This window comes from Triticum aestivum, chromosome 4D (assembly GCF_018294505.1).
Source record: "Triticum aestivum cultivar Chinese Spring chromosome 4D, IWGSC CS RefSeq v2.1, whole genome shotgun sequence".
NCBI lineage: Eukaryota > Viridiplantae > Streptophyta > Magnoliopsida > Poales > Poaceae > Triticum > Triticum aestivum.
The window spans coordinates 485,710,345-485,721,846 of NC_057805.1; the positions used below are offsets into that span (position 1 = coordinate 485,710,345).

The window sequence follows — 11,502 nt, forward strand, 5'->3', positions numbered from 1 at the left end:
CAAGGGTGGCCGCACCCCTCCCCTTGGTCTGGTCCCAATTGGACTAGGGAAGGGGGGCGCCCCCTTCCTTCCTTCTCTTTTTCCCTTCCTCTTTTCCTATTCCATATGGGAGGTGGAATCCTACTAGGACTAGGGAGTCCTAGTAGGACTCCACACTTGGTGCGCCCCCTCCTAGGGCCGGCCTCCTCCTCCCTTGCTCCTTTATATACGGGGGCAGGGGGGCACCCCAGAGAGACAACAATTGATCCTTGAGATCTTTTAGCCGTGTGCGGTGCCCCCCTCCACCAAATTACACCTCGATAATATCATAGCGGAGCTTAGGCGAAGCCCTGCGTCCGTAGAATATCATCATCGTCACCACGCCGTCGTGCTGACGAAACTCTTCCTCAACACTCGGCTGGATCGGAGTTCGAGGGACGTCATCGAGCTGAACGTGTGTAGAACTCGGAGGTGCCGTGCGTTCGGTACTTGATCGGTCAGATCGTGAAGACGTACGACTACATCAACCGCGTTGTGATAACGCTTCCGCTGTCGGTCTACGAGGGTACGTGGACAACACTCTCCCCTCTCGTTGCTATGCATCACCATGATCTTGCGTGTGCGTAGGAAATTTTTTGAAATTACTACGTTCCCCAACAAGGCCATCACCTGCTCTAGCTGCGCAAGGCCATGTAGAGAGGCCGACCTCATCCTCCATCAAGGTTGCATGGCTCCCTCTCCTCTGCTTCCATCAGATGAACATAGCACTCTTGGAGTACTCCTGTATTTCCTAGAGCAATATTACTTACATTTAGTTTTGTGCCATCATGGAAATTCAGACGGGCGTTTCGCAGAGTGTTCAGAATAATACTTTGCAAGGGACAGCAGCGCGATGTCAAGCAGCAGCATCAGCAGCAGGTTCTGCAGCTTCACGACCCTGGTGAGTCCACGGTCGTGCTCAACTCCCGCCAGGAGGGCGCGAAGGAGTTTCCCCTTGAACCCCATGACCTGATTCTCAGGTTCGTAATTTAGCCTATTTTTGGCTGTTGATCACTCCTTTGTTTCTTTGTACATGTTCTGATTAATGGTGCTTTGGAACAGTTCAACATGTAGTTTTTGATGGGATTTAGTAATTTTGGGCTGTTGAGCAAGATCGTGGAAGCTAAGGCTGTTGATTCATGTGCAATTAGTATCCTTTTTTCTTTCTTAGATTTTTTGCGTTTTTTCTTAGATGTTTTTCTTTCTTAGATGACATATGTTTTAACCTCAGATGACAATAAACAAGAAATTATAGCCGTTTGTTTTAGTGAAGAAGACCGTCTTGTACTATCTCCTTAGTGCTCCTCTTTTTTAATAATTTCATATTTCCTTTGCATCATAACAACTGAATGGTATATTTTTTTGCTCTAAATTCTAACCACAGAAAATATTGAGTTGCATCTTCTATGTTATATTCCTTCTTTTAGATTTATTCAAACACTATTTGAAAAATATGCTAATATTCCACAAAATTGAATAGTTCTTTTGGGTAGTTATTCATGAAACAAGCTATTCTGTGGTAGCACACATGCACTTTATGCACCATGCATTTCCTATATGATTTCTTCATATGTGACACATGTGGTTAATAAGTTTGGAATGTGATTATCATTTCTTATTTACTTAGTTTTTTTCTTATGGCAATCAGATCGGATTGAAGGTGTATCTGCATTTTACTTGTGCAACATGAAGATTTCAGAAGTTGAAGCGAATGGAAAGATAGAAGACGGTTTGAAAAATAGGGAGAACATCCAACAACGGGTAAGAATTATTTGTATATTCATATTGATAAATTACATCTTTGTTTGATTGAAAAAACCATGTCCGCATTTTTTATTTGATTGATTGTTTGATTGGAACATTTGTTTAAAGGGAACAAAATCCTCCATGTGTTGTTTTTATTAACTAATAATAACAATGGAGGCGCTTCGTGAGACGATCGGCGTTAAGCATAAAAAGCCGTCCAACTTCTATCTATCATTTGTTACGTAGTGCACAATAAAGAGTTTTATGTTTTTGTACCACTTTTTTTTGTGCATCGGATCTAATATGTTTTTCTATGTATACATGTCTAATTGCAATCTGCTTTATCAAAATCATTGCAGTTAAAGTGGATTTAAATTATTTTTTGTCTATCATTGCCCATCTTTTCTATACATGTAAAATTTGACAAGCATTATGTTACATATACAACTAGGGCATCTAAAAACATATGCTACCTGTTAAATCTTTTTAAAAGAAACAAAGATTAGTTTTGTTGTTGTGGATTTCACAGGAAAACAGAGCAGGTCATGGTGGATGAAGAGAACATTAACCGACAGACTTTGGGTAAAAAAAATGGCTGCCTTGATTTGTTTATTTCTTATCAATTAAATTTCTATGTGATGACTTCTCAAATTTCCTTGAAATTTGTCGATTAAAGGAAAACTTGAACAATTTCATGGGAAGTAAAGCAGGGACTACACGAGAATTGGAACAGAGGCACTGAAAAGCATAAGTATGTGATTTTCTATCTTCTTTGTACAATTCAAACGAATTTTGGTAATGATGATCACACCTAATAATGGATATTTTAACATATCTTTCTAGGAGGGCTCCTGCAGTGACAGTACTATTTTTGCAGGTGAAGCAACAACCAAGTTTCCAAGTTTATGTCAGACTTCAAGAGAAGGGGGTTTAGTATTTTCTTGATGGCACATGTTGGAAGGTGCCATCTTTATTTCTCTTATCTTATGGATTTCCTCACAATTATTTTCTTACAATGTGCACAATTTCGCAACAATAAACATTGGTTGGGTATATACACTTGAATGGATGATCTGGTTACATAGCATGCACCCCGAGGAGTTTCAGGAATTATGATGTGTTGGTTTTATTTGGTTGAAACCATTAATGGTTGTCTGAGTTACTTCAATGACGACAATTTGGAGAAGGCTCCGCTGACACTTACAAGGATGTTTTCCTTTGTTGGAAATACGAGGATGCGCTGGAGATAGACATGGGGTGGCAAGAAAATGATGAGTTCCTGATGGTATTATGCTTGCTGGTTTGAACCAACATGTATTGTCAGTTTGTTGTTAAGAGTATCTTGAAAATATAAAGCCACTGGGGAGTTCGGTACTATCGTCTTTCCAAGAGCCCACATTTCTGCATGTATATATTTGTTGTACATCCTATGCTGGTTTGCGTACAATAATTATCAGAAGGGAATATGCGGCAGCCAAATTCTCTCGGTCGATGCTGATTTTGTCATGTGCTTAAGCAAACCATGCGTACCATATTCCTCAAGAGGTGAAGAGGATGGAAAGACACATGTGCTAAAGCAAAAAATAAAAAGCATTATATTCAGAACCTACCCCTTGGCTTAATTTACAAGTTGTGTGAGCCTGCTCATATATCGATATTGGTTCAGTTATTCTTAGGATAGCATGAAACCTATTCTTTTATTCTGCTAGAATTGAGTAACCAGCATTAAAATTCGTAACTGTAACCAAATTCATATGTGTTCCTGTCAAAAAAGAGAGCAATGCATGTCAGCATGTGTGTCTCGGCGTGGCGTGCCGCAGCGGATCACAATATTCTTCTAGGTACGTATGTGCTGTGTGCCTGTGTGTATAAGTTGCACAAGCATTTCTGTACTGCTCGTCGCTGATATCTCTGTTTTCTTCTACTGTAATGTGCTCTATTTCTTTCCTCTCTCCAGCGCGATTCTCTTTGGGTTCCATGCTTCAACCAAATCAAATCGATGACATTAGGGGATTGCGTGCTGATTTCTTCTTTCTCTTTCATGGCAGTAATTAGGGGATTGTGATACAGTCTTGCACAGTCTCACGACTGAGACTCTCAGTCGATGCTATATCGGTGCCGTGGTGGCTGTGCGGTGGAGGCGGTGCTTCGTCCTTTGGGCAGATCATGCAACATGGTCCTGATCCGGTTCGGCCAGATCTGGCGCTGGCGGCCCACCCGGCGGCGAGGGCTGAGCCCAGCAGGGGCCGTGGGTGGCTGGCGCTGCCGTGGATCGATGGGCAATGCTGGTGGCGTGGCTGAGGTGGTGGAGGTGCGTGCGTGTCCTGGAGTCCGGTCGGGTCTTCCTCCCCGGCTTCTGGACGACGGCATACGGCGCGGGCGGGATTCTCATGTGCCCATCCTTGGTGGTGGTGGCGGTGGATCTACCCCCCTCTTCGGCGGATATGCGGCTGTTGGTGGCCTCTCGCCAGTCCGCGCCACTAGGCGTGGTAGGGCGAAGCAGGGGTGCTTCGAGGGAAGGGGGAGGTCGGTAGGAGGAATGGGGGCTCTGCCGTCGTTGAGTCGCTCGTCGCCGGCATAGGGGGTGTCGGTCATGGTCGTGTGCCGCTTCTCCCCCCTCCCCTTTTCCCCAGCCTGGTGCTTTCTAGCGATGCTTGAGGTTGGACGGTCGTTGTTGGTTCCGGCGGTGGTTGGATTTGGAGGAGCTATTCAAAGCCACCCCCTTTGATGTTCTCAGGGCTGTCTGGGGATAGGGCGGCGGCCCTGGCGGTGGGAGGCGCATTGATCTTGGGAGGATTTGCGCGGCTCGGGTGCGGGAGAGCAGACAAGGCCGCTCGGGTGAAAACTTGATCCACGGGATTAGATGATGGCGGCTATCCGTGGTCCTGCCCTTCTTGGAGGCACCGTTTTGGAGTCCCCGCTCCGGCGTTGGCTGTCTCACCTCTCCTCGGTGGATCACTCATGTGGTGGTCTGTCGGCTAGAAGCGGTTCTTCTTTGCTCATTCGTGGTATGCTTGGTAGTCGTTTGGGTGGTTTGTCGGCACCTTTGTATCTTGCTTTGGGTGTGTGTTGAGTGCGGTGATGGCGTGTGTTTGTATCGGGCTTATCGGATGCATGCGGTGATTGTTGTTGCTTTATAATATAAAGCGGGGGTGGGGGGAGGGGACCTTTCGTCATTAGGGGATTGTGTCCTAGAGAAATAGAGGGGTCTAGAAAGAAAGAGGGAGCAAGGGTGGGAACGAGAAAGGTAGGGATAGAGATGGAGGGTGGTAGACAGAGTGGGGAACGAGAGACATATATGCATTGTATTCATAGGTGCAATCGGAACAAATTAAAATGCCCGTTTGCACACACATTGATGCATCTTCATCTCCCAAATATGCACAGGGTTGCATTTAATGCGCAGGCTGACTTGAAGAATGTTGTCGCCTCCGAAAATGCTTCAAAATCCATGTTAACGGAGTATTTCAAGGCTAACCAAAAACACCCTTGGGCCAGGCATATATTGTACAAGGATTTTCCCGGAAGCTTCACGTGGGAGAAGAGAAAGAAGTTTTGGAAGCCGCGGGTGGAGCGTTTTCAAATAGGTCGTATCGTGTCTGCCAATCCTGCCGAGGGGGAGCGATACTACATGCGTGTGTTGCTAAACCATGTTACGGGCAAAACATCCTCCGAGGACTTGCTCACAGTGGACGGCGTGGTATGTGGGAGCTTCAGAGAGGCTGCTGAAAGGTTGGGACTCATCGAGGCAGACAACACGCTCGACGATTGTCTTAATGAGGCGGAGCAGTGGGCTATGCCATGTTCTCTTAGGAGGCTCTTCGCAACCATCTTGGTGCACTGCGAGCCAGGCGACGTGCGCGGATTATGGGATAGGCACATCGAGCCTATGTCTGATGACTATCGTCGAACACGCACGTCCCCGAACGAGGTGGAGCAGATGGTGTTGCTTGACAGTAGGGGTATGTTGCAGTCCATGGGTAAAGACATTGTTGATTTCGCCCTTCCAAGTATCGATGATGCGTTTGACCCAACCGAGGGGAGGCGAGAGAGGTCATCGAGGAATCAACCATTGAGTTTGACGTAGATGACACTAAATTGGCATCTTCCCTGAACTTGGAGCAGACGGCCACATACGACGAGATACTAGCGGCTGATGAACGCGGTGATGGGGGTGTATTCTTTGTTGATGGCCCTGGAGGTACAGGGAAGACCTTCCTCTACAGGGTGATGCTCGCCAAGGTGAGGAGCGAGGGCAAGATTGCTATCGCTACCGCTACGTCGGGCGTTGCCGCTTCTATCATGCCTGGCGGCAGGACTGCCCACTCGAGATTCAAGATCCCATTGAGTTGCGATGATGGAGCCTCGTGCAATTTCACCAAGCAGAGTGGGACCGCCAAGCTGCTAAGGATGGCTTCATTGATACTATGGGACGATGCCAGCATGACGAAGCGACAAGCGGTCGAGGCATTGGACAATAGCATGCGCGACATAATGGGAATACGCGACCGACCCTTTGGAGGAAAGACTGTTGTTTTTGGCGGGGACTTTAGGCAGGTGCTTCCGGTCGTCAGAAGGGGGTCACGAGGCCAGATAATTGATGCAACCCTCCGAAGTTCTCATCTATGGAAGGGTATGCGGCAGCTTCGGCTCATCACCAACATGAGGGCCCATAATGACACGTGGTTTGCAGATTACTTGCTAAGGTCGGCAATGGCACTGAAGAAGCAGACGATCAAGGCAACATACTACTCCCCGAAGACATTTGTCTGCCGTCTACAGGTGATGTTGATGACCTAGAGAAGCTGATTGACCACGTATTTCCGAGTCTAGATGAGAACATGTCTGATTCGAATTACATGACATCTCGGGCAATCCTTTCAACGACAAACGACAACGTCGACAAGATAAACATCCGCATGATAGAGCGTTTTCACGGAGATGAAGTAATCTACCACAGCTTTGACAGAGCGGAGGACGACCCATATGGCTACTACGCTCCTGAGTTTCTGAATGGATTGACTCCCAACGGTCTTCCTCCTCATGCACTCAAACTAAAGCTGAACTGCCCTGTCATACTTCTAAGGAACATTGATCCAGCTAATGGACTGTGTAACGGGACTAGGCTTGTTGTTAGAGGTTTTGAGAGGAACACCATTGATGCGGAAATCGTGATTGGACAACACGCTGGTAGGAGGGTCTTCCTTCCTCGAATACCTCTGTGCCCATCCGAAAACGACATGTTTCCATTCAAGTTTAAGAGGAAGCAATTTCCTATCCCGGATTCCTCATACGGGCTACTTGTAGTAAACCGTATGAGAAGGAGGGTTGTCGTACTGGATCCATCACGAGACGTCGGCCAAGTTGGAGAGAGCACTCATAACAAACAGATGATGAATGAAATCACATTGTTGAAGTAAGAGTTCAACGATGTGTTGCAGGCTAGGATCCCGGGTTGGAATACCACACTTATGGATTGGCGACAAGATAGCATGTCTTCTAATGCTCGCTGGTAATGTGCTAAATTGATCTTTTACAGAAGGTACATACCGTTATAATGCTCGCCGGTAATGTACTAAATTTAGCATGTCTCATAATATTTTAAATTTTTTTTGTGTCACAGCAAAGACTTTGGTTTCTTTGTACTACAGGAGATGGCCCACTAGCTAGGTTGTTTGCGTAGCATGACCTGGATGAACACTACCGTAAGTGCATATACGACGAGTTTCTGTGTGAAGTTTATTTTAAAAACACTTCATCATATAATGGTTGATGTGTTGCATATTTTCTAGGATCCAGTACTGCTCAGGAGCCAACTGACGGTCCAGATGCTGATGGTGAAAGATAATAAAGTAGCTGGAAACATCCCACAAGAAATCAGGGCAGCCTCGAGGGTTGTAAGCAACTGAAGATGGATCGATGCACCCAGAAACGACAATACAAAATGCCCATACATCAGCTATTTAGGGCTGGAAACAATAATTATCTATGTTTTTATACTAATTAGATAATATTTTATCTTCTATGTACGTACATTTGAAAACTTTATTGTGTTTTTGTATTATTAAGGTTTTGTGCGCTACCATATTGTTGGATTATGGATTGATTTTGTTGCAACATAGTCAGTAAGTATATTGTTATTTGTTTGTCTAACATGAATGATCATTCAGCCCCAGTTGATAAGTGGCAGGAGGCATTTAGTACGCACGCGCATTTTGGTTACGGCTCGCGATGCAAGATGATATGATTTTCCACGGTACCGTCCTTATAAAATTCAAATAATTATAATCGAAAGAATGGTCAGAGTCATCGAACAGCAGACACAAGGACGTTCAAACAGCCCTAAGTTTCAGTATATTTTTTAGAACGTACCAACCCTTCTTTAACAATAAAGTCGTTGCTCGTTGCGTACAGCTTCATGATCCAAAGGAAGTGCTTGAAACTCTGCTCGAAGGTAATGAAGAAAGGAAAGCTATGTGTGTTGCTTTGATCTGGTCCTGGTGGGGTGCCCGAAACAAGCTAAGGGATGAGGGAAGAAAGATTGATCTTGCTTCGTTGGTCTGGAGAGTTCGTAACACAGCAGGAGAATTCCTTCAGTTTTTTGGAGCAGTCAAGAAACCGACAGTACAGGCTATTGTACGTTGGCAAAAGCCACCACTAGACCACCTGAAAATAAATGTTGACGGCAGTTTTAACAAAGAGAACTCAGTTGGAGGCTGGGGGTATGTGGTACGGGTCTCTGATGGAGATGTGCACCCAGCCGTATGGTCGGGTGCTGTCCCTACCTTTGCGCAGGGTTTTGTTGCCAGCGATCTTGCTCGGCAAGTTGAGTAATGGAATCAAAGTTTTCAAGTTAAAAAAAAGGTTTATAATGCCCACGGAGCCCAACGCTTGAATCAAGTAGGGGGAAAGATTTATTAGAGGAAAGGCACCGGGCCCCACCGTTGAAATAGGGGGGGGGGCAGATTTATTAGGGAAAGAAATCAGGGCCCCACCTGTTAAATGAGGGGGGTGCAGATTTATTTAGAGGGGGACAGAAATATTAGAAGTAAAACATTGGGCCCCAGAACACACCCAACCATCAACGCTTTCCGTGTGGGCATCGAGCGTTGCAGCGATCGCTCGCGAAAGAGTAAATCCGGTTTCTTTCTATTTTTCGTTTTGGAAAGATATGGGGAAAGGGAGACATATATTAGGAAACATTTAATCTGTCACTGATTTATTTCCATGGTGCAATCAAAATATAGATCTTGCCTTAATTCTTGATAGTTTTTTTATGGAAACATGCAAATAAGGAATGATAGGGGGCACCTTCCTAACTGTTGTCGCACAATTCCCTACGGCCCTCATATCTACTCAATAAAATCCTACGGGCTCCTGACTAAACCGTCGTCCACTGATCCCTCCCTCGATTTACCAGTGCTACGACAAACGTTTTGCCCCAGTAATGGAAGCAATGGCGAATTTTGGGGGAGTGCGACACGCAGTCGACTACTTGTACGATTTCATCACACTTTCATCAGACGAAGAACAACTAAAGTTCTCACAGCCCTATAAATCTAATCTTGTTTGCACTTCATCGTCTAAGTCCACTACCCTGTACATGTATACTTTTTTTTACAAGTGATCGTATAATTCCACCCCAGTCACTTCCTAGATGATACCCCGCACATTGTTGCGGGGATATTTTGCAATATTTCAGTGTGATTCGTTGCATGATACATGAATATTTGAAGTAATAATAGAAAAAGCTCAAACAGAAAATACATATAATTTATTATGTTTGATTACTATATAGTTGTAATTCTTTTACTAATTCAAAATAGCATAATAGAATGAAATTTCTTATGTATGTATGGTTGTTGATATGAGTCTTTTTTTTTCATGCATGTTTAATGATGAAGTGCCATGCTTGTATGTAGAGAAATATGGGGTGGCCATTTTCTCATGCATGTTGTGGGGTGATGTGGCCTGCTTGCATTTTGAAAGAAATAGTTAGTGGGGGCTAGCTATTTAGATATAGAATATATACCCCCGTAAAAAAACTTCCATGCCAATGAGTTAGGCCCTTAGGAAAGATGTTTTCGTAGCATTAAGCACTGGTGAGGATCGCGTGGCCTTGTGTAAGTTCGGACGTCTGTTACAAAAGCTGTTTCTGTAGTTATTTTTCTGAAACCAGTATATCAATACATATACAATGGGTGTTTTGCAGCGTCTAACATAAAAACAATCCAGGACTTGTTTTTCATAAAACATGGGTTACTTTGATATTGTGAATATGCTTATTTAGCAAACTTTCCTGTCTATTAAAACCAAATACGTAAGAAACCGTGGTCGAAAACTATGGTGTCTAACACCTTCTACAACAATGTTGAACAAGTGATAAACTACTATGCTGCCAAATCCATCCAAAACCAGCAACATTTTTAATGCAGGTCCATGTACTAATATGCAGACACTGCAATCTGTTAAGTTTTTGTCCGTGCATAATTTAAAAATACTTAACTTTGTAGAGATTACAATCTTTTTTAGGTCATTTGATGTGAGATATACTATTGTTAAATTATTCATATGTTATAGACACCAACACAGTCGGATCGTTTGAATTTACGTTTACTTAAACCCATGATTGTTATGAACCTTTTTCTTCCTTTTTACAGCACAATCTGGGTTAAGAGCTCCTGCCCATTCCCTATCGAGATTAGCCTACGGATCATCCGAGACACCATCTGAGGAGATGGGGTTGTCCATCCGTTATGCTTCAATCTTGCTGTGCGTAAGATTACTACCGACGCAGCCGAGAGGAGCGCAGGCACCAACTCTGTTGGAAAGACACATTTTTTCAATTTGGGATTCCATGAGCAAGCACGGGCGCTAAGGCAGACCTGGTTAAGCGAAGAACAGCGCACCAATGCGCTGATTAACAATGTCGTGCGTGAGCCTTTTCCAAGATACCACGTGTTTCACACCCCTACAATTGTAAGTGTTCTCATTTTTATAAATTAGTTTGGTTACTTTGTTTGCCATTTACCTTTGTCTACCAAATGCAGTATCTTCTCCCACTGGCACTCGTGGATTCGTCCTACGGTCTTATTGAATATTCGAACCAGGCTTTATTTCAGTTTGAGGACTTCCATGACACTGAACTTCAGAGGGAAGCCCTTTTAGTGAAGCAAGAATTCAGCTTTGTCTTGCAACAGGAGGCCCCTGATAGGAGCAGCCAACTTGTGGAATGGCTCGACAAGAGAACATTCATCTTCACTATGCATCCATCGGCCGATACATCTTGTACGTCATCGACAAAGAGGCACGTCGTCTGTATATTATGGATCCTATTCAAACATCACAATCGTCGGAGGATAAAAAATTGAGGCATGCACTGAAATTAAAAAGTTTTGCAAGGGATTTCAAAGAAGCACTCGAAATAAAGCTGCCTGGTTGGAATTCTGATATATCTAAATGGCAACGTTTATTTCCGTTCGGTGTTCCTACGAGTATAGACAGGTAATGAATTCATAAAAAAACATTTACTTTTGTTATCACTATATTCTTTATATTATTAATTTAAAGTTTTGCAGGAATGTGTCTGGCTATTTTGTTTTACATTTTGTGCTCTGGAGGAACGGTAAAGAATTGGTCAAGCCGGTTTGCGCGGTGAGTATTGTGCGTTACCCGGCGTGAAATTTTCATACTAACTACATGTATTATTTGTGCAGGATGGGTATGAATTGAGGAAGC

General features: G+C 44.1%; 1 long non-coding RNA gene across 1 annotated transcript; it reads left to right on the top strand.

Moving 5' to 3' along the window:
- The first annotated feature begins 840 nt into the window (after window positions 1-840).
- On the top strand, window positions 841-2,809 carry LOC123100487 (uncharacterized). The gene is made up of 4 exons (XR_006448409.1): window positions 841-998; window positions 1,667-1,779; window positions 2,294-2,515; window positions 2,608-2,809. It is a non-coding gene; the product is annotated as an uncharacterized lncRNA (long non-coding RNA).
- Window positions 2,810-11,502: the final 8,693 nt, after the last annotated feature.